Consider the following 23,621-nt stretch of genomic DNA (forward strand, 5'->3'; position numbering starts at 1 on the left):
CGTAGCCCCACAAAAAATAGTCTAAAGGCGTCAAATCGCATGATCTTGGTGGCCAACTTACCGGTCCATTTCTTGAGATGAATTGTTCTCCGAAGTTTTCCCTCAAAATGGCCATAGAATCGCGAGCTGTGTGGCATGTAGCGCCATCTTGTTGAAACCACATGTCAACCAAGTTCAGTTCTTCCATTTTTGGCAACAAAAAGTTTGTTAGCATCGAACGATAGCGATCGCCATTCACCGTAACGTTGCGTCCAACAGCATCTTTGAAAAAATACGGTCCAATGATTCCACCAGCGTACAAACCACACCAAACAGTGCATTTTTCGGGATGCATGGGCAGTTCTTGAACGGCTTCTGGTTGCTCTTCACTCCAAATGCGGCAATTTTGCTTATTTACGTAGCCATTCAACCAGAAATGAGCCTCATCGCTGAACAAAATTTGTCGATAAAAAAGCGGATTTTCTGCCAACTTTTCTAGGGCCCATTCACTGAAAATTCGACGTTGTGGCTCGTTAGTAAGTGTATTCATGATGAAATGTCAAAGCATATTGAGCATCTTTCTCTTTGACACCATGTCTGAAATCCCACGTGATCTGTCAAATACTAATGCATGAAAATCCTAACCTCAAAAGAATCACCCTTTAGAAACCGTAGTTTTTATCCAATTTGCCTGAAATTGGAAATCTAGAGGTATTTTTGGGCCATAAAGAGGTGTGCCGAAAACGGTTAGTATCGGTCGGTATTTTAGTATAGCCCCCATAAGAACGATTTCCCGATTTAACTCCTTAGGTTTCTAGAAACCGTAGTTTTTATCCGATTTGCCTGAAATTGTAAATATTCTCGTATTTAAGGCTCACAAAAACGTGTATCGGATTAAGTTTTTATCGGTCCATTTGGTAATGCCTCCATATAGACCAATTTCACTTCTTGTGAGTATAGAAGGCGCACTGATCATGAAAATTGCTTGAAACTCAATGTAAAATTTCCAGATTTTATTTTTCGGGTGAAAATCTACAGATTTAAAATTTCAAATCAAGACGTTATTTTATAATTTTCTTGCACATTTACAAGAGATGTTAATGATTCCTCTAAAACTCAAACAAAAATGGTTCTTATAAATCTAGAATCTGATATAGTCCTCATAGGTGAAATCTTTAAATGTATCTTCGGGAAGTGTCCTCAAGTCCTCAAGCCCTCCTGAAATTTCAAAGGAAATCCTAATATTTGGTTCATGGTGGTGGGTATTTAAGATTCGGCCCGGCCGAACTTACTGCTGTATATACTTGTTTTTTACTATACCCTTCATCACTACTGTGGTACAGGATATAATAAGTTTGTGCATTTCTATGTAACACAAAGAAGGACCACACTGAAACTTGTCTGACTGTTCATAAATTTTTGCGTGCAAAGTACAACTCGCAGTTAAAATCCGATCACCCTCAAATTTTGACACAGAGTCTTACTTTGGCTCTATTGATTGCGGAAAAAATTTGGTAGATTATTTTTGGTTCGAGTGTCAACCATGATTATGAACCCATATGGACCATTTTTTGTGTGATTGGGGATCGGCTATATATAACTATAGACCGATATGGACCAATTTTGGCATGGTTATTAGCGGCCATATACTAGCACCACGTTCCACGTTTCAACCGGAGCGGATGAATTTTGCTTCTCCAAGAGGCTCCGGAGATCAAATCTGGGGAACGGTTTATATGGGGGCTATATATAAATATGGACCGATGTGGACCAATTTTTGAATGGTTGTTAGAGACCATATAATAACACCACGTACCAAATTTCAACCAGATCGGATGAATTTTGCTCCTCCAAAAGGCTCCGGAGGACAAATCTGGGGATCGGCTTATATGGGGGCTATATATATATATATATAATTATGGACCGATGTGGAGCAATTTTTGCACAGTTGTTAGAGACCATATACTTACACCATGTACCAAATTTCAGACGGATCAAATGAAATTTGCTTCTCTTAGAGGCTCCGCAAGCCAAATCTGGGGATCGGCTTATATGGGGGCTATATATAATTATGAACCGATGTGGACCAATTTTTGCATGGTTGTTAGAGACCATATAATAACACCACGTACCAAATTTCAACCGGATCGGATAAAATTTGCTTCTCTTAGAGGCTCCGCAAGCCAAATCTTTGGGTCCGTTTATATGGGGGCTATACGTAAAAGTGGTCCGATATGGCCTATTTGCAATACCATCCGACCTACATCAACAACAACTACTTATGCCAAGTTTGAAGTCGATAACTTGTTTCGTTCGGAAGTTACCGGTATTTCAACAGACGGACGGACGGACATGCTTAGATCGACTCAGAATTTCACCACGACCCAGAATATATATACTTTATGGGGTCTTAGAGCAATATTTCCATGTGTTATCCTATCCTATGCTGGAGGGTATAAAAACTTTGAACTTGTTTCCTGTAAAATTCACTTTGGAATGGAGACATCGATATATACAATGTCATGCAAGAAGGCGTTAAGAAAAAGCTAAACTCGAGAACAACAGATGATGTTCTAAACCATGGAAGTGCGTTATTCCTGCATAAGTGTGTAGAAGCCGAAAGGTGCAATGAAACCCACACCGAAAAAAGTGCCCATAATTATATATACCCCCCATATAAATCTGGCAATCGGCTTTATTTGGGTTGCGGATCCTCTAAGTGAAGCAAATTTCATCCGATCCGGCTGAAATTTGGTACGTGGTGTTAGTATATGGTTTTTAACAACCATGCAAAAATTGGTCGATATCGGTCCATTTATATATAGCCCTCATATACATCGATCCCCAGATTTGACCTCCGGAACCTCTTGGAGGAGTAAAATTAATCCGATTCGGTTTAAATTTGGTACATTGCGCTAGTATATGGCCTCTAACAGCCATGCAAAAATTGGTCCATATCGGTCTACAGTTATTTATAGTTGATGGCCAATCACAAAAAAATTTGTCCATTTCGCCAAAAAAAAATCTACCAAAATTTTATTTCTATAGAAAATTTTGTCAAAATTTTATTACTATAGAAAATTTTGTCAAAATTTTATTTCAATAGAAAATTTTGTCAAAATTTTATTTCCATAGAAAATTTTGTCAAAATTTTATTTGTATACAAAATTTTGTCAACATTTTATTTCTATAGAAAATGTTGTCATAAGTTTATTTCTATAGAAAATTTTATCGAACTGAGTTATCTACGCATTTAATCGGCCTGTTTTCGGTTTATGGACTAACTTACAATTTAGAAGACGGTGTTAAGGAAGTTTTAAGATACCTTGCCATCGGCAAGTGTTACCGCAACCCAAGTAATTCGATTGTTGATGATAGTATTTAGTAGAAGTTTTTACGCCATCCATGGTGGAGGGTACATAAGATTCGGCCTGGCCGAACTTACGGCCGTATATACTTGTTTTTTGTTTAAATATATACCCCATATGGACTAACTTACAATTTATAAGACGGTGTTAAGATACCTTGCCATCGACAAGTGTTACCGCAACCCAAGTAATTCGATTGTGGGTGACAGTCTTTAGTAGAAGTTTCTACGCAATCCATGGTGGAGGGTACATAAGATTCGGCCTGGCCGAACTTGTTTATTATACCCTGCGCCACACTGTGGAACATGGTATTATGTGGAACATGGTGCATATGTTTGCAACACCCAGAAGGAGACGAGATAGACACATGGTGTCTTTGGCAAAAATGCTCAGGGTGGGCTCCTGAGTCGATATAGCCATGTCCGTCTGTCCGTGAACACATTTTTGTAATCAAAGTCTAGGTCGCAGTTTTAGTCCAATCGACTTCAAATTTGGCACAAGTATGTGTTTTGGCTCAGAATAGGACCCTATTGATTTTGGAAGAAATCGGTTCAGATTTAGATATAGCTCCCATATATATCTTTCGCTCGATATGGACTAATACGGTCCCAGAAGCCAGAGTTATACCCCAATTTGCTTAAAATTTTGCACAAGAAGAAAAATTAGTACTATAGTCAAGTGTGCCAAATTTTATTGAAATCGGTTCAGATTTAGATATAGCTCCCATATATATCTTTCGCCCGATATGGACTAATACGGTCCCAGAAGCCAGAGTTTCACCCCAATTTGGTTAAAATTGTGCACTAAGAGTACAATTTGTAGTGTAGTAAAGTGTGCCAAATTTTATTGAAATCGGTTCAGATTTAAATATAGCTCCCATTTATATCGTTCGCCCGATTTACACTCATATGACCACAGTGGACAATCTTTTACTCCGATTTAATTGAAATTTTGCACAGGGAGTAGAATTAGCATTGTAGCTATGCGTGCCAAATTTGGTTGAAATCGGTTCAGATTTAGATATAGCTCCCATATATATCTTTCGCCCGATATGGGCTAATACGGTCCCATAAGCCAGAGTTATACCCCAATGTGCTTAAAATTTTGCACAAGAAGAACAATTAGTACTATAGTCAAGTGTGCCAAATTTTATTGAAATCGGTTCAGATTTAGATATAGCTCCCATATATATCTTTCGCCCGATATGGACTAATACGGTCCCAGAAGCCAGAGTTATACCCCAATTTGCTTAAAATTTTGCACAAGAAGAACAATTAGTACTATAGTCCAATGTGCCAAATTTTATTGAAATCGGTTCAGATTTAGATATAGCTCCCATATATATTGTTCGCCCGATTTACACTCATATGACCACAGTGGACAATCTTTTACTCCGATTTAGTTAAAATTTTGCACAGGGAGTAGAATTAGCATTGTAGCTATGCGTGCCAAATTTGGTTGAAATCGGTTCAGATTTAGATATAGCTCCCATATATATCTTTCGCCCGATATGGGCTAATACGGTCCCAGAAGCCAGAGTTATACACCAATTTGCTTAAAATTTTGCACAAGAAGAACAATTAGTACTATAGTCAAGTGTGCCAAATTTTATTGAAATCGGTTCAGATTTAGATATAGCTCCCATATATATCTTTCGCCCGATATGGGCTAATACGGTCCCAGAAGCCAGAGTTTTACCCCAATTTGGTTAAAATTTTGCACTAGGAGTACAATTAGTAGTGTAGTAAAGTGTGCCAAATTTTATTGAAATCGGTTCAGATTTAGATATAGCTCCCATATATATCTTTCGCCCGATATGGACTAATACGGTCCCAGAAGCCAGAGTTTCACCCCAATTTGGTTAAAATTGTGCACTAAGAGTACAATTTGTAGTGTAGTAAAGTGTGCCAAATTTTATTGAAATCGGTTCAGATTTAAATATAGCTCCCATTTATATCGTTCGCCCGATTTACACTCATATGACCACAGTGGACAATCTTTTACTCCGATTTAGTTAAAATTTTGCACAGGGAGTAGAATTAGCATTGTAGCTATGCGTGCCAAATTTGGTTGAAATCGGTTCAGATTTAGATATAGCTCCCATATATATCTTTCGCCCGATATGGGCTAATACGGTCCCAGAAGCCAGAGTTATACCCCAATTTGCTTAAAATTTTGCACAAGAAGAACAATTAGTACTATAGTCAAGTGTGCCAAATTTTATTGAAATCGGTTCAGATTTAGATATAGCTCCCATATATATCTTTCGCTCGATATGGACTAATACGGTCCCAGAAGCCAGAGTTATACCCCAATTTGCTTAAAATTTTGCACAAGAAGAAAAATTAGTACTATAGTCAAGTGTGCCAAATTTTATTGAAATCGGTTCAGATTTAGATATAGCTCCCATATATATCTTTCGCCCGATATGGACTAATACGGTCCCAGAAGCCAGAGTTTCACCCCAATTTGGTTAAAATTGTGCACTAAGAGTACAATTTGTAGTGTAGTAAAGTGTGCCAAATTTTATTGAAATCGGTTCAGATTTAAGTATAGCTCCCATTTATATCGTTCGCCCGATTTACACTCATATGACCACAGTGGACAATCTTTTACTCCGATTTAATTGAAATTTTGCACAGGGAGTAGAATTAGCATTGTAGCTATGCGTGCCAAATTTGGTTGAAATCGGTTCAGATTTAGATATAGCTCCCATATATATGTTTTTCTGATTTCGACAAAAATGGTCAAAATACCAACATTTTCCTTGTGGCGATTTAACCATTGCTTAGTCGAAAAGTTGTAAAAATTACTCTAATTTTCCTAAACTTCTAGTACATATATATCGAGCGATAAATCATAAATAAACTTTTGCGAAGTTTTCTTAAAATTGCTTCAGATTTAAATGTTTCCCATATTTTTTTTACTAACATTGTGTTCCACCCTAGTGCATTAGCCGACTTAAATTTTGAGTCTATAGATTTTGTAGAAGTCTATCAAATTCTGTCCAGATCGAGTGATATTTAAATGTATATATTTGTGACAAACCTTGATATATAGCCCCACACATTTGAGGGATGTGATATGTTATGGTATCGAAAATGTAGATCTACAAAGTGGTGCAGGGTATAATATAGTCGGCCCCGCCCGACTTTAGACTTTCATTACTTGTTTTTTTTTTTGAATTCCTCAAAACCCTTATAAGATATAAATTCACTTTTTGTTGGTCTTAAAATCACGTTTATTGTAGATTTTTTTTTAGTATGGACGAACTCGAAATAGAGATTATGGAACATGACTAAAAATTACTTAGACCACTTTAGACCGAACAAAGCATTTTGCCCTTTTTGGATTGGAAATTTTTAAAACTTTAGTCACAGCCTACGTACAATATTAACCATAACTTTTGATAGAAGTGTCCAATTAATTCGAACTTTTGCCAGGATGCAATTCACATCAATCCGAATGAAAAAGAACGAACTCCATCAAAAAATGCTAAGTCGACTTAGCGTACTCAGGTATGAGGACATCGATATGATATGCTATTTACTAGAGGTCTGCACAATTCCATTTGTAAATGCAGAGTACACGTGTACTTGCTACATGAGTACATCTATTTGAGAGAGTTGCGAACAATTGGTACATATTTTGATGAACACCAAAAGCCACGAGTAACTTCTTGTTGCTACTCTGATGTCTTCACTACCAACAAACACATATTCCTCTCTCTCTCTCTTATTGACGTGTACTCAGAGTGATCACGTCGAGTATTTGGCGAGAACAAAACTTCATAGAGTACTCCATGTACCACGTGTAGTTTCAGAAATACAAAAAAACAGTTACTCTCCATAATGTATGTTTTCGGTTCGTTATAAAGAACGGCAAACGTTAAGATATGTGTGACATACATAAATATATGAAATATGTGACATACATACATATCTATGATTAATAATAATGGAAAGTTTTGTTTCGCACATAACTGAGAAATACTTGTGGTACCACGTGAAGTGAAGAGAATCCATATTGTACTTTTTCTCAAGTACTTGCAGTTTTATTGTTCCTTTTTTTTCGGAACACATATTGTTTCGGATAAGTACTTGGTGGTACTTGACAAGCAAGTGTTCTCTTCACTTCACTACTTGCGCTCTGAGAGAAAGACAGTGTATGTACTATATTCGACAGCGAATTGCATACATGTAGTGATAAGTTATTCGATGCAGACCTCTACTATTTACTCTTTTCCCTATATGACGCTATTGTTTTGAACATGTTACCGTTCGTTTGTTTTTTCTTTCTCATTCTTATCACGTTAGTTATACTCTTTGGTAAGACTTTGTTAGAATTGAACGGAAATTGGGTTTTGGTATCATAAAAATACATTCCAAAAAAATGTTTATCGATGCGAAAATTAAATCATGCAACGATGGGTTAAATATTGTATGGTTCATTTTAAAATTTAAATCTGCATATAATGTAATCCAATGTTTTGTTTATTTTCCATTTTGAAATTGTGCAACGGCATATAACTAAATGCCTTTTGGCAGTCTCTTTAGAAAATTAATTCGATTAATTTTGTTGACTTTGTTGAGCCACCGACGAAATACTGATTATATGAATAAATGCCAAAAACCATTAAATTAATAAATTTTCAAATATTTACACACAACACATCTTCTGGCCGCAAGTGTTTGAAAATGAAATTGCACCACGAGCATGCAACTGCATGATTCGCGGGCCTCATATACAAGATTGCCATTACAGAAAGTGGAAGAAAAAGAAGATAAATTGAAATAAATCTTGCCAAACAATTTTACGAATGTAAACAAAACAAAAAAAAAAAAAACTGGTGGCTACGTCGTAGTACGTAGATGAAGAAAAAGAGTAGAAAGAAAGGAAATACAAATTACAAAGTGATTTTGCAAATGTTTAGAACTTTTACTTATCGGTTTGAGATGTTTTGTTGATGTTTTCGTTCTGTTGGCCAAATTTTATAGCTACATCTCTGGTTTATATAAAAAAGTAAAACATATACACACAAATATATTGACTACATACATACGTATATGTGTTATTATCATCATTCTGTCGATATTTCCCACAAACGCTCAAAAAATATTTTGATATTGTTGATGATTACTTGTGTGGCTATAGAGAATATGTTAGGAGGCAATGATGAAGATGGTGGTGACATGTGTCCCTGGCCCAGTAAATCGGAATGGCTGAAATTTATTTATTTTTTTATTCCCACATCATAAAATAAATCACCTACGTCTTAGCTTTTACATATGCAGGGATTGGGTGTAGGTGAAGGTTATGACTTTTATTGTGCCTGTATACCTCTGACGTTTGTCGATACAATATATTTTTGATTTGATAGGAATATAAAGTGTTACACACAAAAGGAGGAGAATATCCAATAAAATTTTGCTAAATCATATTAAATTAGACAGAATGGTTTTGTTTTTGTTTTTATACCCTCCACCATAGGATGGGGGGGTATATTAACTTTGTCATTCCGTTTGTAACACATCGAAATATTGCTCTAAGACCCCATACAGTATATATATTCTGGGTCGTGGTGAAATTCTGAGTCGATCTGAGCATGTCCGTCCGTCCGTCTGTTGAAATCACGCTAACTTCCGAACGAAACAAGCTATCGACTTGAAACTTGGCACAAGTAGTTGTTATTGATGTAGGTCGGATGGTATTGCAAATGGGCCATATCGGTCCACTTTTACGTATAGCCCCCATAGAAAGGGACCCCCAAATTTGGCTTGCGATTGCTCTAAGAGAAGCAAATTTCATCCAATCCGGCTGAAATTTGGTACATTGTATTAGTATATGGTCTCTAACAACCATGCAAAAATTGGTCCATATCGGTCCATAACAGGGTTGGCCTGTCACAAACTGTGACTTTTGCGACATACATTTGCGACGGTATAATACGTATGTCGCAAAAGTCGTAAACCTACTGTAGAAAACCAAATTTTGAATAGAAGAAATCCTGAACATTTTTTAATTTAGTTTGACAGCATTCGCTGTGAGTTTCTGCAGAAATTTGTGAAAGTTTTCCCATGGTCAAGCCTATTTTCTTAGGTGATATCGAAATTCCCGTTGGTGAGTGTGCAAAATACCTTGGAGTTATATTGGACAGAAGACTGAACTTAAAGCTATGAAAGGACGAGAAAATCCACGGTTACCCTGTACTCGTGCAAAAGGCAATAGGGAAAATGTGGGGACTAAAACCGAAAATTGTGAACATTCCTAAGAATTGAAACTTCTTCGCACATACCATCGTCTTGGATATCATCGAATTCGCTGCCTAGCCGACACGACTAAAGTATTTTCAGTTTGCGACTTTTGTTACTTTTTCTACGTTTACGACGCGTATGTGACGTTTACGACGTTTACAACTTTGCGACAGTCGCAAACCTAAAAAAGTTTGATACAGACCATCTCTGGTCCATAATTACATATAGCCCCCATATAAACCGATCCCCCGATTTGGCTTGCGGAGCCTCTAAGAGAAGCAAATTTCATCCAATCCGGCTGAAATTTGGTACATTGTATAAGTTTATGGTCTCTAACAACCATACAAAAATTGGTTCATATCGGTCCATAATTACATATAGCCCCCATATAAACCGATCCCCCGATCTGGCTTGCGGAGCCTCTAAGAGAACCAAATTTCATCCGATCCGGCTGAAATTTGGTACATGGTGTTGGTATTTGTTCTCTAATGACCATGCAAAAATTGGTTCACATCGGTCCATAATTATATATAGCCCCCATATAAGCCGATCCCCAGATTTGACCTCCGGAGCCTCTTAGAGGAGCAAAACTCATCCGATCCGGTTGAAATTTGGTACGTGGTGTTAGTATATGGTCTCTAACAAACACGCAAGTATTGGTCCATATCGGTCCATAATTATATATAGCCCCCATATAAACCGTTCCCCAGATTTGATCTCCGGAGCCTCTTGGAGGAGCAAAATTCATCCGATCCGGTTGAAATTTGCAACGTGGTGTTAGTATAAGGCCGCTAATAACCATGCCAAAATTGGTCCATATCGGTCTATAGTTATATAAAGCCGATGCCCAATCACACAAAAATTGGTCCATATCGGTTCATAATCATGGCTGCCACTCGAGCCAAAAATAATCTACCAAAATTTTAGTTTTATAGAAAACAGTGTCAAAATGTTATTTCTATAGAAAATTTTGTCGAAATTTTATTTCTATAGAAAATTTTGTTAAAATTTTATTTCTATAGAAAATTTTGTCAAAATTTTATTTCTATAGAAAATTTTGTCGAAATTTTATTTCTATAGAAAATTTTGTCAAAATTTTATTTCTATAGAAATAAAATTAAACACCCACCACCATGAATCAAATATTAGGGTTTCCTTTGAAATTTCAGAGGGTTTGAGTACAAATCAAGCAGAGCAGTTCAACCAGTACACTTTACGAAGCTAAATTTAAAGATTTTACCTATGAAGACTATATCAGATTCTGGATTTATAAGAACCATTTTTGTTTGAGTATTAGAGGAATCATTAACATCTCTTCACAGAGAATACAAATTGGTTGTGATAACCGAATTTATTGCCAACCTCCTTTTGGCAGTTGCAGCAACCATCTGTTAGCAGTTGTGACACCCGACAAATTCGGTCGACTCAAACGAATTATGGAAAATCCAACTGATACTATCTATAGAGTTGGTTGTATTAGACGATGGAATTGGTCGTTGCTCCTTTCTTTATTTGATTATATCAACCAACTTTACTAGCACCTTAACCGAATTGAAAATGATTTTTTCCTTCAGAATATTATATTTTATTCATATTTTTTGAATGATAGAAAAGTACATAAAATTACATTACATTAACAATTAAAAATATACACCTTTAGAAGTACACCCTCCAGCATGGATTGCAGAATTGACAGGCAATGGTAGTTAAATCTTTGGAACTCTTAGTATACAAGTATTTATAAATGGCGTCAGAACTGAGCACATGATGGTATACCATAAAATGGGATGACATAGCCAGTCTAAAAACGCAACAAATTAAATCAGAAAATTAGTGTAGAGTTTTAAAAAATAAATAAGAACATACTCGCCAGCATCACTTCCTTAGGGTTTTCAATTCCAATTAGAGCCGCTTTAAATTTGTAAAATGGTTCAAAACTTTTACATTTTGACACTATAAAATTGTTCCACATCTAAAACTCGATCCCAAACAATTGAAGATACGAACTGTTTATATGACTCGTAGCAAATATGGTGTACTTGGAACAGTTCCACACTGCGCGAGTTGTTCATGGAAATATTTGATAGGCAATCCACCAAGAGTTCAAATAAACTTAGAACCGGCTGAAAATGCTCCGTTTTCAGTTATTTTTATTGTTTTAAATTGAAAAGACACATTTTCCTTCAACATTGAATATTTTTTAACAATATTAATGACATTTGAAAAATATTTCCAAAGGAATTCGGTTGTGAATATCAATTGTAAGTTCTGAATACTAAGCGACAGTTATGAAGGTTTTTTTGAGGTTGGTTGCGCGTATCGAATTCAATCAACATTTTTAAAAAGAGAGACATTTAGTTCAGACAACTATTTGACTTGTATTACAAACAAAACTCTATAATAATAATCGTCAAATGGCAGTAGGGACGAATTAAGGTTGTAAATAATGTAAATTGATTGACACAACTGTGATTTCATTGTACATGCAGAATTTTTATTGCAACAATCAATTTTCAACCAATATGTTCTCTGTGTGTTGTAAGTGTGCAAGAAAATTATAAAATAACGTCTTGATTTGAAATCTTAAATCTGTAGATTTTCACCCGAGAAATAAAATCTGGAAATTTTACATTGAGTTTCAAGCAATTTTCATGATAAGTGCGGCTTCTATACTCTCAAGAAGTGAAATCGGTCTATATGGAGGCATTACCAAATGGGCCGATAAAAACTTAATCCGACACACGTTTTTGTGAGCCTTAAATACAAGAATATTTACAATTTCAGGCAAATCGGATAAAAACTACGGTTTCTATAAGCCCAAGAAGTAAAATCGGGAGATCGGTCTATATGGGGGCTATACTAAAACATGGACCGATACTCACCATTTTTGGCACACCTCTTTATGGTCATAAAATACTTCTAGACTTCCAATCTCAGGCTAATTGGATAAAAACTACAGTTTCTATAAGCCCAAGAACTAAAATCGGGAGATCGGTCTATATGGGGGCTATACTAAAACATGGACCGATACTCACCATTTTTGGCACACCTCTTTATGGTCCTAAAATACACCTAGATTTAAAATATCAGGCAAATTGGATAAAAACTACGATTTCTATAAGCCCAAGACCCCAAATCGGGAGGTCGGTTTATATGGGGACTATATCAAAACCTTGACCGATATAGCCCATCTTCGAACTTGACCCGCCTGCAGACAAAAGACGAGTTTGTACAAAATTTCAGCACGAGTGCTTCATGATTGAAGACTGTAGCGTGATTACAACAGACAGACGGACATGGTCATATCGTCTTAGAATTTCTCCCTGATCAAGAATATATATATATACTTTATATAGTCGGAAATCGATATTTCGATGTGTTACAAACGGAATGACAAAATTATTATACCCCCGTCACCATGGTGGTGGGTATAAAAACGAAAAACTACTAAAAGATTACAAACATGTATTAAACTAATCTGGTAAATGCAACATTTGGTATGACGCAAGCCAATTTCCTATCTTCCTTAAATCTATAATCTTTGATGTCGTGTGCCGGACTCCATCACAATCGACAATCGTGGACCCTGTCGTGGCCTATATTTATCTTACTCTGCGTCCGGAATGCCGCTTTCGTTTCTCACATATATATACTATATTTCGTAGGAATATACTTCTCCAGTTCTCTGCGTCGTTCTGTCCATCGGTTTCATTTGAAAACAAGTATATACGGCCGTAAGTTCGGCCAGGCCGAATCTTATGTACCCTCCATCATGGATTGCGTAGAAATTTCTATGAAAGACTGTCACTGAATCAGATGAATTTTGGTCTTCCAAGAGGCTCCGGAGGTCAAATCTGGTGATCGGTTTATATAGGGACTATATATAATTATGGACCGATGTGGACCAATTTTTGCACAGTTTTTAGAGACCATATACTTACATCATGTACCAAATTTCAGCCGGATCGGATGAAATTTGCTTCTCTTAGAGGCTCCGCAAGCCAAATCGGGGGATCGGTTTATATGGGGCTATATATAATTATTGACCGATGTAGACCAATTTTTACATGGTTGTTAGAGACCAAATACTAAGACCATGTACCAAATTTCAGCCGGATCGGATGAAATTTGCTTCTCTTAGAGGCTCCACAAGCCAAATTTATGGGCCCTTTTATATGGGGGCTGTAAGTAAAAGTGGATCGATATGACCCATTAGCAATACCATCCGACCTACATCAATAGCAACTACTTGTGCCAAGTTTCAAGTCGATAGCTTGTTTCGTTCGGAAGTTAGCGTGATTTCGACAGACGGACGGACGGACGGACGGACGGACGGAAATGCTCAGATCACCTCAGACCCAGAATATATATACGTTATGGGGTCTTAGAGCAATATTTCGATGTGTTACAAACGGAATGACAAAGTTAATATACCCCCATCCTATGGTGAAGGGTTTAAAAATATGATCAGCATCAGCAACGATTTCTTCTTCCTCGTATTTGCACTGTATCTGGGTAATGAAGTAGTGAAGATTAGGTATAGTGGCAGCCGGAAATTTCAGGCTCACTTAGACTATTCAGTCCATTGTGATACGACAATAGTGAACTTATCTCTTTTCACATAGCGCTGTCCGATTTTATGTTAAACTCAATGACAATATATCTCCTTTTTATATCTAAGTCCGAGCGGCGTTTCACATTGCAGTGAAATCACTTAGAGAAGCTTGGAAAAATATTCAGTAATGTCACCATTACTTACTGAGAGGGAATAATCCATCGAAGAAAAACTTTTTGGTGTTCGGTCGAAGCAGGGATTGAACCCGCGACCCTTTGTATGCAAGGCGGGCATGCTAACCATTACACCACAGTGGCTCCCTTCGGTTGTGGGACGTACTGACGTAGGACTCTTCTTTCAGACTTCTTTTCTTCTGAGGAAAATAACTTCTTCCGCCTTATTGTCCTCTTCTTCGGCTTCTTTCCTAGATTTTTTCGCCACATTTGATATTTGTTATTAGCCGATGGATTCATCCACCTCTTCTTTTGTTTCTCCATCATTTTTGTTATTTTTCCATTATTTCTCGCGGTTCCCTCTCGGATTTGTGGCACCCTGTTGGTTGGCAAGAAAGGAATTTCTTCACTCAGTTTCGCCTCGGGTCTGCACTCCCCTGCACGCAGAGCAGTTTAATCGCTTTGTCTCTTGAATATCTGTTATAAGCCGATATGTCCACCTGCATCTTCTCTCATTTCTCCAGTGTTCTTGCCACTTTTCCATTGTCTCTCAAATGATTTTCCCAGCCATTTATCTCAAGCTCTACTGGGACCATTTCCGCTATCACTTGTACAGCTGTTGCCGATACTGTACGGTACGCTGTTGTGATCCTCTGGAATGCTCGCCTCTCCAAGGAGGGCAGTTTATTAGCTGGCACTTCACCATGCTATCTGTCTCGCCATATTGGAATATCTTTACAAATCCGATGTGTCCACCTGGCACTTCTCACGTTTCTCTCCATTCTGTCATTGCCTCTCGTTGAATGTTCCCTGTCGGATTTGTTCCGTTCTGTTTGTTGGCAAGAAAATTCTTTTTTCGACTAAGTTACCGAAAGTTCTACACGGACCATTTCCGCTTTCACTACTATGGCGTCAACCGATACTGTGCGGTACGCTGATGTGACCATCAGGGCTTCTGTTCACTGTTCGAATAGCAGTTTATTCTCACGGGTACGTCGGTTCCCAGATTTCGGATCCATATAGGTGTATGCTTTCTGTTGTCTCCGAAAAAACTCTCCTTGTACTATAACTCTCCTTCTATTTGAAATCTCTCGGTGTTCCAATATTTGCAATAAGGCGGCTTATTCGTACTGTTATCATGACATCGTTTGTCGTCTGCTCGAAGTAAGCAAGTTTTGAGTCTATTCCTGGAGGACTGACAAATTTCGCCTTGTCGCATGGCTAATTAGCCATGCGAGTTCAGCTAGGTTTTGGAATGTACCGACGTTGGACTCTTCTTTCAGACTTCTTTTTTCTTCTAAGGAATATAACTTCTGCTGCTTAATTGACCTTTTCTTTGGCTATTTCCCTGGGTTTGTTACGGTTCGACCAGCTTCTCTCGCTTTTGAAAGTTTGCAAAGTTGGGGTATCTATGATAGGATCCTGGTACACGCTCTTTGATCCAGCCCTCGTCTAAGGTCGGTCTATATGAGGGCTATAGCACACCATAGACCGATACTCTCCATACTCGGCACATCTATTTAGGCCCTAAAATACCTCTAGGTTTCTATAAGTCCAAGAACCCAAATTGCGAGGTCGGTTTATATGGGGGGGTTATATAAAAACCTTAACCGAAATAGCCCATCTTCGAACTTGATCTGCCTGCGAACAAAAAAAGAAAAATTGAAAGCTGTAGCGTGATTAACAAACAACGGACAGACAGACGGACATAGTTTTATCGTATTAGAAATTCTCCGGAAATCGATATTTCGATGTGTTACAAACGGAATGAAAAACTTATTATACCCCCATCACCATTATATGGTGGTGATTTAGCATGCTGCAATTCATTCCTACCATTTTTGAGAACCATTTATGAAAATTTTCTACTCCTTTAGTTAGCTTTGAAGTTATTTGTAGGTCATTGAAATTTATACCCACGTCTAGAAAAAATTATACCCGTAAAAAGTCAACCTCGAATAGCTATTGTTATAAGAATTAAAAAATCGACTTCTGGCTTTTAAACTTTATGCAAGTGTGGACTTTTTTACTTTTTCCAAAATATAAAAAAATAATTTTCTTTACCAATAACCTAAACCAAAAAAATTTTGTACGAAATACCGAACTATGTATATAATTCTTGCCTCTCAACCGACGAATAATAAATCAAAATATTTTCAAAACAAACAAGAACAACAAGATGTTGTATTCTATAAATAATAGGCTACAAAATCACTGGCTCCTATGAATACATAACAAAAAACATTCAAATTTTTCGAGAAACAAATTCTTCTTTTCAATTCTTGAAATTCATTGAGTTTTTCCAGTGAATGTGTAATAACATACATACATATTTAAAAAACAAAAAAACTACGACAATTCAGCGAAAAAAAAAATATGAAAAAATTTTATAGTTATAAAAAACAAAATTGCTATAGAAAAATCAACAACACACAACACCCATAAGAATATGTTATAAACAATTTAGAATAAACGAATGCAAAAATAAATAAACAAGCCCACATCTTCACATCTATATAATCATGCATATTCAGCATGATTATGCCATATAATATTGAAATATTATATAAAGAAAAAATATACATATGTATAAATATCCAGATCAAAGTCATAAACCAACTAAAATCCGCATGAATATAAAAATTTCAATTAGTATCAGTATTTAGTATAAATACTAAAAATACCAATACTGAATGATGTACTATATAGAAATGATAGGGTATGGAAAGATATTAAATTTTCAGACAAATCATATATTTACCAGAATGAAACAAGTATGTACGGCCGTAAGTTCGGCCAGACCGAATCTTATGTACCGTCCACCATGGATTGCGTAGAAATTTCTACTAAAGACGGTCATCCACAATTACATTACATGGGTTGCGGCCGATGGCAAGGCATCTTAAAACTTCTTAACATCATCTTCTAAATTGTAAGTTAGTCCATGCGGGATATATAGTAGACAAAAGAAAGGTCGATTAAATACGTATATATATATATATATATATATATATATATATATATATATATATATATATATATATATATATATATATATATATACGTATTTAATATATATATATATATATATATATATATATATATATATATATATATATATATATATATATATATATATATATATATATATATATATATATATATATATATATATATATATATATATATATATATATATATATATATATATATATATATATATATATATATATATATATATATTCAAATTGGTTCGTAATTATTTGTTCCCTATATTTCCCTATATATATATATATATATATATATATATATATATATATATATATATATATATATATATATATATATATATATATATATATATATATATATATATATATATATATATATATATATATATATATATATATATATATATATATATATAGGGAAATATAGGGAACAAATAATTACGAACCAATTTGAATTTTTGTGCGGTAATTATGGAGCCAGAATTGAAATATGGGGGGTCGCTTTAACATATATGAGGGCTATATACAATTATGAACACGAGTCTACCAAATATGGCAAAATTTTTACTGTTTGGTAGATTGGTAGAATTCTTGATGTTTTGGAAGATTTTGCAAAATATTCCTCTCCAACTATGAAATGCTTCAAAAATTTTCTATAAAAAAAAACATTTTGACAAAATTTTCTACAGAAATAAAATTCTGAAAAAATTTTCTAAAGAAATAATATTTTTACAACATTTTCTATAGCAATAAATGTTTGACAAAATTTTGTGTATAGAAATTATATTTTGACAAAATTTTCTAAAGACATTAAATGTTGACAAAATTTTCTATAGAAATAGAATTTTGACACATTTTTCTATCGAAATATAAAATTTTGACAAAATTTTCTATGGCAATAAAATTTTGACCAAATTTTCTATGCAATAAAATTTTGGCAGGTTATTTTTGGCTCGACATAAAATGTTGACACAATTTTCTATAGAAATAAAATGTTGACAAAATTTTCTATCGAAATATAAAATTTTGACAAAATTTTCTATGGCAATAAAATTTTGACCAAATTTTCTATGCAATAAAATTTTGGCAGGTTATTTTTGGCTCGACATAAAATGTTGACAAAATTTTCTATAGAAATAAAATTTTGACAAAATTTTCTATAGAAATATAAAATTTTGACAAAATTTTCTATGGCAATAAAAATTTGACAAAATTTTCTATGGCAATAAAAATTTGACAAAATTTTCTATGGCAATAAAATTTTGGTAGATTATTTTTGGCTCGACATAAAATGTTGACAAAATTTTCTATAGAAATAAAATTTTGACAAAATTTTCTATAGAAATATAAAATTTTGACAAAATTTTCTATGGCAAAAAAATTTTGACAAAATTTTCTATGCAATAAAATTTTTGTAGATTATTTTTGGCTCGACATAAAATGTTGACAAAATTTTCTATAGAAATAAAATGTTGACCAAATTTTCTATCGAAATATAAAATTTTGACAAAATTTTCTATGGCAATAAAATTTTGACCAAATTTTCTATGCAATAAAATTTTGGCAGGTTATTTTTGGCTCGACATAAAATGTTGACAAAATTTTCTATAGAAATAAAATTTTGACAAAATTTTCTATAGAAATATAAAATTTTGACAAAATTTTCTACGGCAATAAAATTTTGACAAAATTTTCTGTGCAATAAAATTTTGGTAGATTATTTTTGGCTCGACATAAAGTGTTGACAAAATTTTCTATAGAAATAAAATGTTGACAAAATTTTCTATCGAAATATAAAATTTTGACAAAATTTTCTATGGCAATAAAATTTTGACCAAATTTTCTATGCAATAAAATTTTGGCAGGTTATTTTTGGCTCGACATAAAATGTTGACAAAATTTTCTATAGAAATAAAATTTTGACAAAATTTTCTATAGAAATATATAATTTTGACAAAATTTTCTATAGAAATAAAATGTTGACAAAATTTTCTATCGAAATATAAAATTTTGACAAAATTTTCTATGGCAATAAAATTTTGGCAGGTTATTTTTGGCTCGACATAAAATGTTGACAAAATTTTCTATAGAAATAAAATTTTGACAAAATTTTCTATAGAAATATATAATTTTGACAAAATTTTCTATGGCAATAAAAAATTGACAAAATTTTCTATGGCAATAAAAATTTGACAAAATTTTCTATGGCAATAAAATTTTGGTAGATTATTTTTGGCTCGACATAAAATGTTGACAAAATTTTCTATAGAAATAAAATTTTGACAAAATTTTCTATAGAAATATAAAATTTTGACAAAATTTTCTATGGCAATAAAAATTTGACAAAATTTTCTATGGCAATAAAATTTTGGTAGATTATTTTTGGCTCGACATAAAATGTTGACAAAATTTTCTATAGAAATAAAATTTTGACAAAATTTTCTGTAGAAATATAAAATTTTGACAAAATTTTCTATGGCAATAAAAATTTGACAAAATTTTCTATGGCAATAAAATTTTGGTAGATTATTTTTGGCTCGACATAAAATGTTGACAAAATTTTCTATAGAAATAAAATGTTGACAAAATTTTCTATCGAAATATAAAATTTTGACAAAATTTTCTATGGCAATAAAATTTTGACCAAATTTTCTATGCAATAAAATTTTGGCAGGTTATTTTTGGCTCGACATAAAATGTTGACAAAATTTTCTATAGAAATAAAATTTTGACAAAATTTTCTATAGAAATATATAATTTTGACAAAATTTTCTATAGAAATAAAATGTTGACAAAATTTTCTATCGAAATATAAAATTTTGACAAAATTTTCTATGGCAATAAAATTTTGGCAGGTTATTTTTGGCTCGACATAAAATGTTGACAAAATTTTCTATAGAAATAAAATTTTGACAAAATTTTCTATAGAAATATATAATTTTGACAAAATTTTCTATCGAAATATAAAATTTTGACAAAATTTTCTATGGCAAAAAAATTTTGACAAAATTTTCTATGCAATAAAATTTTTGTAGATTATTTTTGGCTCGACATAAAATGTTGACAAAATTTTCTATAGAAATAAAATGTTGACAAAATTTTCTATCGAAATATAAAATTTTGACAAAATTTTCTATGGCAATAAAATTTTGACCAAATTTTCTATGCAATAAAATTTTGGCAGGTTATTTTTGGCTCGACATAAAATGTTGACAAAATTTTCTATAGAAATAAAATTTTGACAAAATTTTCTATAGAAATATAAAATTTTGACAAAATTTTCTATGGCAATAAAATTTTGACAAAAATTTCTGTGCAATAAAATTTTGGTAGATTATTTTTGGCTCGACATAAAATGTTGACAAAATTGTCTATAGAAATATAAAAATTTGACAAAATTTTCTATGGCAATAAAATTTTGACAAAATTTTCTATGCAATAAAATTTTGGTAGATTATTTTTGGCTCGAGCGTGATTTTTCTGTGATTGGGGATCGGTTTATTTGGGGGCTATATATAATATAAATCGATACGAACCAATTTTCCCATGGTTGAAATGTACCAAGTTTCAACCGGATCGGATGAATTTTGGTCCTCCAAGAGGCTCCAGAGGTCAAATCTGGGGATCGGTTTATATAAGGACTATATATAATTATAGACCGATGTGGACCAATATACTAACACCATGTATCAAATTTCAACCGGATGAAATTTGCTTCTCTTAGAGGCTCTGCAAGCAAAATCTGGGGATCGGTTTATATGGGGGCTATATATAATTATGAACCGTTGTGGACCAATTTTTGCATAGTTGTTAGAGACTATATACTTATAAAATGTAGCAAATTTCGGCCGGATGGCATGAAATTTGCTTCTCTTAGAGGCTCTGCAACCCAAATCTGGGGATCGGTTTATATGGGGGCTATATATAATTATAGACCGATATGGACCAATTCTGGCATGGTTGTTAAAGACCATATACCAACATCATGTAACAAATTTCAGCTGGATCGGATGAAATTTGCTTCTCTTTGAGGCTCCGCAAACCAAATCTGGGGATCGGTTTATATGTGGGCTATACGTAAAAGTGGACCGATATTGCCCATTTGCAATACCATCTCCAACCTACATCAATAACAACTACTTGTGTCAAGTTGAAAGTCGATAGCTTGTTTCGTTCGGAAGTTAGCGTGATTTCAAAAGACGGAAGGACGGACATGCTCAGATCGACTCAGAATTTCACCACGACCCAGAATATATATACTTTATGGGGTCTTAGAGCAATATTTTGATGTGTTACAAACGGAATTAGTTTATATAAAAAAAAAAACAGCATGGCCCTTCAAAAAGTATTGACCCAGTCCCCCCGTATGGACAAAAATAACACAAATCTTTGAATATTGGGCAAATATGTTAGCTAAGATTGCTGTATATTGTTGGATGCTACTAATTCCATAATATTTATGACCGACAAGTGTTTTTCCATTTATTTATTTGAAATATACATAGACCAATAAACATATAGACGGCTCATATGAATTAACCTTCTCTAATTTGTCGAAATATTTCTTTAGTTACAAAGATATGAAGTGTTTTTCAAATTTTGTTTCGCCGGAGTCGGAGTCGAGCAAAATTTTTACTACTCCGGCTCCGACTCCAGCAAAATCTTCAGACTCCGACTCCAAGATTCCGACTCCGGCTCCGACTCCACAGTCCTGATATAAACTGATCCCCCGATTTAGCTTGAGGAGCCTCTAAGAGAAGCAAACTTCATCCGGTTGAAATTTGGTACGAGGTGAAATTTGGTACATTGCGCTAGTATATGGCCGATAACAATCATGCCAAAATTGGTCCCTGTCGGTCTATAGTTATATATAGCCGATCCCCAAAATAATCTACCAAAATTTTATATCTATAGAAAATTTTGTTAACATTTTATTACTATAGAAGGGAGCCACCGTGGTGCAATGGTTAGCATGCCCGCCTTGCATACACAAGGTCGTGGGTTCGATTCCTGCTTGGACCGAACACCAAAAAGTTTTTCAGCGGTGGATTAGAGAGAGAAGTTAACCAATGTGGTATCACAATGGACTGAATAGTCTAAGTGATTCTGATACATCGGGCTGCCACCTAACCTAACCTAACCTTCTATATTAAATGTATACTATGAAACTGTAAAATGTGTCTTATTAAAGACTTAAAGTCAGAAAAGAACAGTGCTTGTTATAAACGAAATGGTTGTTGGTTCAAAAATATTTTTTTTATTGCAAAAATAACAATTTTGTAACATACGAATTTTTTTGGCGATAAAAGTTTAAAATTTTTGATGAAATTTTTGATGATTTCTAACAAAAGAAAAACGTTTTCTAAACGTTTTTTGTTTCTTTGCGTGTACCTGCCTTTGAAGTTGATGATGTTGATGGTGACATGCACTTCCTATTGTCATTTGTTTGTCAGTTGCGTTTTGCCTTAGATTTCCATAATATTTGTCTTAAACACTAGGGTACAAAATAGAATTTAGGCCTTTACTGGCACTATGCCAATACCATTTTCACTTATTTAATACTTGAGGGGTATTCAAAAAGAAAGCAGAGAGATGGAAATAAAACAAAAAAACAAAAACAAACAAAATAAAAAAAAAAACTAAAAAAAATAAAACACAGCAAAGACTGCTTGTAGTTTTCGGACATTTGAAAAATGTTTATGAATCGGCCTCATATTTTGTGTGATGATGAACAAGATCAACACCATCACCACCAACTATGTTGCACAATGGGTTGTGAATTTACTAGCCCAGTGGCGTTTATAGTGTTTATCTACACCAAAAAAAAAAGAGTGAAAATTTAACAAAAATTAAATTCCTGTTATGAGCTACCGTAGTGCAATCCCAGCAATAAAATCGTCGCCAAGAAGTGGTACAAAATTGTCGCAGAAGCGATGAATTTAACATCGGCTTGTTATATTACGGTTGTCCACCATTTCAACAGCCGTTGCACTGAATTTGCATCACTTCTTAAGGTATGGTCCGCATTTAATGTTTTTGATGTGTATTACAAAATTGTGTGATATTTTGCCACATAAATAATTTGTATAAGTTTTTGATTTTTAAGGCATCCTAATGCTTGTCTAAAACATTTGACTTCAAATATTTTCAAAAATTTGCAATTTTACTACAATGGACTTAGAATATTTTTCGATAAAATTTAAATAATTTGTACCATTTTATTAATTCTCCATGATTTTTTGCATATATAGTCAGTACTATAGAAAATTAGAGTAAGCCAT

At 34.0% G+C, this 23,621-nt stretch overlaps 1 protein-coding gene and 1 long non-coding RNA gene across 9 annotated transcripts in view; one reads left to right on the top strand and one right to left on the bottom strand.

The window, feature by feature from the left end:
* The window catches only part of zormin, a 517,259-nt gene that overhangs the window by 310,750 nt on the left and 182,888 nt on the right, over positions 1-23,621 (top strand). The window lies entirely within an intron of this gene.
* LOC142233173 (uncharacterized) lies at positions 11,163-12,030 on the bottom strand. Its single transcript, XR_012721342.1, has 2 exons — positions 11,468-12,030; positions 11,163-11,402 (listed from the first exon to the last, which is right to left on the bottom strand). It is a non-coding gene; the product is annotated as an uncharacterized LOC142233173 (long non-coding RNA).

Source organism: Haematobia irritans, chromosome 4 (assembly GCF_050003625.1).
Source record: "Haematobia irritans isolate KBUSLIRL chromosome 4, ASM5000362v1, whole genome shotgun sequence".
Lineage (NCBI taxonomy): Eukaryota > Metazoa > Arthropoda > Insecta > Diptera > Muscidae > Haematobia > Haematobia irritans.